General features: G+C 42.8%; 1 long non-coding RNA gene across 1 annotated transcript; it reads right to left on the bottom strand.

The window, feature by feature from the left end:
- Nucleotides 1–1,200: 1,200 nt before the first annotated feature.
- LOC139075112 (uncharacterized) lies at nt 1,201–5,559 on the bottom strand. Its single transcript, XR_011525168.1, has 3 exons — nt 5,468–5,559; nt 4,055–4,277; nt 1,201–2,822 (listed from the first exon to the last, which is right to left on the bottom strand). It is a non-coding gene; the product is annotated as an uncharacterized lncRNA (long non-coding RNA).
- Between the last annotated feature and the right edge of the window lie 742 nt (nt 5,560–6,301).

Below are 6,301 nucleotides of genomic sequence, written 5' to 3' on the forward strand. Positions count from 1 at the left end.
GGTGGTTAAGAGCATGAACTCCGGAGTCTGAATGACTGGGTTTGAATCCAAGCTGTACAACTTATTGGATGTATAAAATTCCATGGATGTCAATTTTATCACTTCTAAAATTGGGTTGATAATAGCAACCTATCTGACAAGGTTGTTGTGAGGATTATATTGATAATATATATAAAGTACTTACAACAGCGCCTGGCATATAGTAAGTGCTACGTAAGTGTTAGTTATTATTGCATTATTATGTCTATATGTAATAAGTTTGTTCTTCTTATTTGAAATTGTCTATGGAAATTGGGATATGTAAGTGGGTTCTAAATGTTTAATGAAGATACAATTTGTTAAATATATTAATTATTTGAACATTAATCAAAGAACAAGTAAAAGTGATTGTCTTCAATTTTATGTAAGATTACTTGAGTTGTAAACAAAATCCTCCCTCTTGCTGTGAGCCACAGCCTTAGTCCTTCCTTCAGTTTAGTTGCTTGAGCCAATATATTCTTCTTTCTAAAGAAGCCACTGCACACAAAGCTTTCTCTCACTGGCAAACCATGTGTGACTCAAGTTTACCCATGCAAATATTTCTCCTATATTTCATACATGATTAGAAAAATTAAACATCACCCCTCTTTGCTCCTTCTCCCATTCCCACTGCCTATGAAGGAGGTTGCCCTATCAGGGTTCACCTTCCCCCTATACTCTGCCTGACTATTTGGGTAATGGTGGTATCCTTAACTGTCTTAAGTTCTTTCCAACATCATCATTTCTATTCAAGAGTGTTAGTGATTCTCAAGACCCATATTGAATAAAGTCAATATGCTGTTTCTTTCATTCAAATTCCTTCATCAGCCTGGCCCTGATCTAATTTGATAGTCATCTCCCATAACTCCAGATAATGGCCCGTTCTCTCTTGCCAGAATAGTCTCTCTACTCTCCCTCATAAACACCGTTATTATTTATGTCCTTCTGCCTTTGCTTATTCTGTGTTTTCTGCTTTGAGGTCCCTTCTCCCTGTTCCATATCTGCCAAAATCCTCCATATTTTAGGGCCCTGCTCAAGTCCCTCCACTGCTTAGGCTCGTTTCCAGGAGCTCCTATAGCTCTTAGTATCTGGGCCACTTTTTTGGCACTGACATTCTGAACTGCCATGTATTGTACTGAGCTCTAAAATATGAGCTAGATTTGTCTCAAATAAAACAATAAATTTCTGGAGAACAAGGATTGTGACTACCTTTATTTTTATATATCACTCAGTCAGTACCTGCCTGCCACAAGGCACATACAGGCTTTCATCAAATACTTGTTGAAACATTGTCAAATGAGTGAGTGAGTGCCTTCATAAATGAATGAAAGAATGAACAAGGGTATATACACAAATAAATGTACAGGTGAATGAATGAATTGTTCCCAAACCCCTACTATGTGGAGGTTTGTCAGAGACAAAACCAGAAGGGTCAAAGCCAGCAGGTGGCTCATGGTGCTCAGAGACCATGGCAGGGGTAGAAGATGGGGCTGGTGACCTAGGGAGAGAGACAGCTCGAGTCCAGCTCCTCTCTCTGCATCAGGAGAGTGTGTTCTTTTGCCCTAAGTATACAGAGCTCCTTCTCTTTCATAACTCCAGGCATAAATAACCACACCTAATTATTCCCCATTAGTATCTGTTTATACTCCCAAGTTTTTCCTTAAGAAGAGGGTTTTTGCCCCTGAGGCCCCAATATGACTCTCACATAGCCCTCCAGACTTGTTGAACTACACCTTCATAAACAGTTCTTCCAATGAAAGAAGGAAAATTAAGGGATTCCTCCCTTCTAACGGAATGACCAATAAAATGATCACATTACCATTATCTCTTACAAATCTTCCCTATGGCCTAATAATTCCCATTCAGACCTTATAAGCACAAGCAAGAAGTATGTGGTCCATTTTCTCTTTAGCAGGAAATGCCAGCACATGTCTGCGGACTGGCAGAATGCGCTCACATCTCACACAGGAGTGACACTGAGACATTCTAAATGAGGACCAATGAGTATAATAATGGTGTTGAAAAATCTAAATGTAAAACATTATGTCATCTAATTGATAAGGTCATGTCAAATTAGGAGGGTCCTAAACCCAATGACTAGAGTTCTTATAAGAAAGCTGTGTAGAGACACAGATACACAGGGAAGAAGGCCATATGAAGATGGAGGAAGAGATTGAAGTTGTGCTACCATAAGTCAATGAATACCAGGAACCACCATGAGCTGGACAAGGCAAGGAAGGATTCTCCCCTTAGAGCCTTTGAAGGGAGCATGACCCTGCTGAAGCCTTGATTTCAGATTTCTGGCCAATGAACTGTGAGAGAATAGATTTCTGTTGTTATGTTCACGGTACTTTGTTATGGCAGCCTGAGGAAACTAATATAGGAGTCAAGACAAGAATTGTGATTACAAGCAAAAGGCAATGAACATCAGTTGAAAGAATGAATGAATGGATTAATGACTCTTCATCAGTGGAATGATCGTGTCCCGTCTCTACTGCTGCAGTGGAGCCCTGAAGTAGAAGCAGGCCCTCAAGATGAAGGACCATTCAGATTAGCCCCTTAACATCAGCACTGAAGTTGTGAGTTAGGGGACTGGAAGAAAAGCTGCCCTAGGCCTCTCCAGGCATGTTGTGGGGCTGGAACAAGTTCTCTGGAGGCTCAGAAAAGAGGTCCAAGTCCAAAGTCTTTGAAATCACTCACAAAACCCACAGCGTAAAGCATCCAGACCTGGGTTTGAATTCCCACTCTAATGATGTGTGACCTTGGGCCAGTGCTAACTCTCTGTGAGTCCTGGTTTCTCCTATCTGAAAAACAGAGATAAGAAAATACTGAATTCTTGCTATCCAAATATTTACCATAAAACTTGCAAAATGCATTTTCCAAGTTGTAGAACTGCTCTCAGTAGAATGGCCGTATATCCCACTTTGTCCCAGAGAGTTCCAGCTTCAACTATTATCATCCCAAGACAGTTAGGAACAGCTCCCCCTTCATTCACAAAAACTGTCCCAACCATACCATGAATTACATGGTCACCAAAGTTTTGAGGAAATCTCACAGACACGGCAGAGAAAAAGTTATATTGCACATCTGAGTGGGCTTGAAGCTGCAGAGCGCACCACAGTCGTACCTGAGCCATTTACCCCAAAGGATCGCATTTGGTGTCATTTGCATTCATTGTGTACACGCATTGCTTATTTAATTGCAGTTCATTTCAGTGTAGAAGGAAAATATAGTTGGTACGTAATACTGTACAGTATTGTGTGTCAAACACAAGATATCCACTGCTGTGTTTAATAATTAGATGATTGGTGTTCTTAATGTTTTATATGATGCAGAAATCCTTGATGGATTGTTATATAGATGTTTAAGATGTTCAGTTAAGAGAAAATTGATTGAAATTTTTGCACTAAGCCTGGAACTCATTATAATTTTTGTATTTAAAATAATGGAATATAGTCCCTCTCATTGCAAAAATCTTCTATCTGCCACATTTTCGGGATTAAATGAAAAGGATAATGAGGGATACTTACCTCACCAGGTTGCAAAAACTAACTAGAATATACATATATAAAGCATGTGGCCCACAGTGTTTGAAATGAAAACATTATGTACAGAGTGGGAATTTCAGCCCCCAAGCTCAGTGCGCGAGAATGATGACTTTCTTTATTTATATTAGAAGTGCCCATTTAGGCTGGGTGATAGATATTTGATGTCACTTGGAGGGAGCTTCCAGCCTTCCCTAGGATTGTAACAGGAAATTCTGGGGTGCTCCTGTCATACCAGGGCACTGGATGTGAGAGCCCACCAGGTCCTTGGTCACCAGTCTCCAGGGTCAGGGCTGGGGCTTCCCTTGCCCCTGCACGTGGGTCCTAAGCTCCTCTGCTGGCTCCTCTGGGCCCCACTTGGGGAGCAGGAGATGCACTGTGTAGCCTCCAGTCCTCCCTGCCTCCATCCCCGCTGTCTTACTTCCCAAGTGCTGCTGTAACAAACCCCCACAGGCTCAGTGGCTTAAAACAACTCTAACGTATTATCTTACCGTTCTGGACGTCAGAAGTCCAAAATGGGTCTCACGAACCAAAATCAAGGTGTCAGCAGGGCTGGTTCCTCCTGGGAACCCTAGAGGTGAATCCGTTTACTTCTTTGTCCACCTCTTGGAGGCCACCTGCCCTTCTCAACTCACGACCCTCTCCTCCATCCTCAGAGTCAGCCATGTAAGATCATCACATCTCCTTCACTGAGTCTGCTCAGCTGCCTCCCTCCTGTAAGGATCCTGTGGTTATACTGTCCACCTGGGTACTCCAGGATAATTTTCCCCATCTCAAGATCCTTAACCCCATCTGCAAAGTCCTTTTTGCCATGTAAGGTCACCTAGTCACCAGTTCTGGGATTAGAATGTAGACCTTTTGGGGGAGCCATTATTCAGCCCAGCACCCCCAACACCACTGTTCCCTTCCTGGGGCCTCGCCACCTCCCAGCCTCTCCTGGAGAGCAGGGCGCGGTCCCTTCAGCGCTGGGACCCACACTCCTGTCTGTGTTCGTGCCCACGCACCCAGCTTAGCTCTCCCCATTCCCACCCAGCCCAAGAGAATTTTTTTCAAATTTTGAGGTGAAAGGAAAGCCCTTTCTCACCCAAACGTTTTGTTCAAACCCAAAATCTTCTAAGCTCCCCTAAATATTCAGACTTCTGGAGCACGAAAACAAGTAATTTATAGCGTGCTTCCGCTTTTTAGCCAGTCACTTCCTTCTCCTGAGATTGTGGACCAGAGCCAATCATCTGATGAAAGGAGGGAAATGAAAGGGGCAAATAGGAGAAAAGTCTGTAAATTAATATCTCAAAGTATTATCCAGTCACATTTTTAAAAGAACTAGATCCTTCTGGGGGATGAACAGAGGTGTGTCAGGGAGGGGTCCCGGGAGAAATCGGCCTGCAGTCTGGCTCTCGAGCCTCTCCTTCCCTCTGGTGTCTTCTCACCGTTATTTCCACCACTGCCACCACCTCCCTTGGCTCCAGGAGCACTTTGCTTCCCTTCAAAACACTGGCCCAAATCTGCACAGAACCTTTGCCCAGGTTCCCCTTAGCACACCTGAGACAGGCTGGCACTCTTGCAAAGAGCTGTACTCAGTACCAAGAAAGACAAAAGGGAATTAGTTTCACAAAATACAAACAGCATAAAAATGATCGTGACTCCCTTAGACAGCTGTCCGACAGCGATAATACCCTCTGACCCAGGAAGCTGTCAGAACCCTGTAAGAGGAGCCTCTAGCTTTCTCCCTCCACTCCCACCTGGCTGCCACCCCCATCCTCACCTTCACTCCAGAGCAGGTGCCACATTATTCTCTGACACAGGGCAGCAAACCAGGCAACTCCTCTTTCTCCTGGTCCAAGTTAAATAGAAGTCCACATTCTCAGATCTGCCATCCATCCCATCACTCACCCCTGGCTCCTTACCTGAAGGGTGCTCCCAGGCTGAGGACAGCACCACGGTGGCTGACAAATGGATCAGCTCACCCTTTGGGGCTTCAGTTATCAACTCCAGCACCTGTGGAGAATTTTATATCTTATTCACAGGTAAGCCCCTGGCAACCACCTCTTACATACACATACACAGCTCTACAATATAAAAATATCTCAAAAATACCAAAACTATATTTTCCCTCCATAATTATGTATTATGGAGCAAGAAGGTAAATTTTCCAAGGAAGCAAATACGGAATTTTAGGAGAGAAATCATAATTTATCTTTTTAAAGAAATATAGAAGCAACCCGATTAAAAATTGGGCAAAGGACTTAAACATTTCTCGTAAGAAGATACGCAAATGGCCAAAAAGCACATGAAAAGATGCTCAACATTATTAGTCTCTAGGGAAATGTAAATAAAAACTACTACTTCACACCCACTAGGATGGCTATAATTTAAAAAACAAAACAGAAAATAAGAAGTATCAGCGAGGATGTGGATAAGTTAGAACCTTCATACATTTCTGGCGGGGATGTAAAATGGGACAGCCAGTGTGGAATACAGTTTGGCAGCTCCTCAAAAAGTTAAACGTAGAATCATCATGTGACCCAGCATTTCCACTCCCAGGTTGATGCACAAGAGAATTCAAAGCAGATGCCCACACACAAATCTGTACATGAATGTTCATAGCAGCAATGTTCATAATGGCCAAAAAATTGAAGCAAGCCAAATACCTGTTAGCAATAATTAGCATTATTTGAACAAATGTCCAAATGTTCTTGGCAGCACTGTTGACAAAAACCAAAAAGTGGAAACAATTCAAG

The sequence above is a fragment of the Equus przewalskii genome, chromosome 13 (assembly GCF_037783145.1).
Source record: "Equus przewalskii isolate Varuska chromosome 13, EquPr2, whole genome shotgun sequence".
Taxonomy (NCBI): Eukaryota; Metazoa; Chordata; class Mammalia; order Perissodactyla; family Equidae; genus Equus; species Equus przewalskii.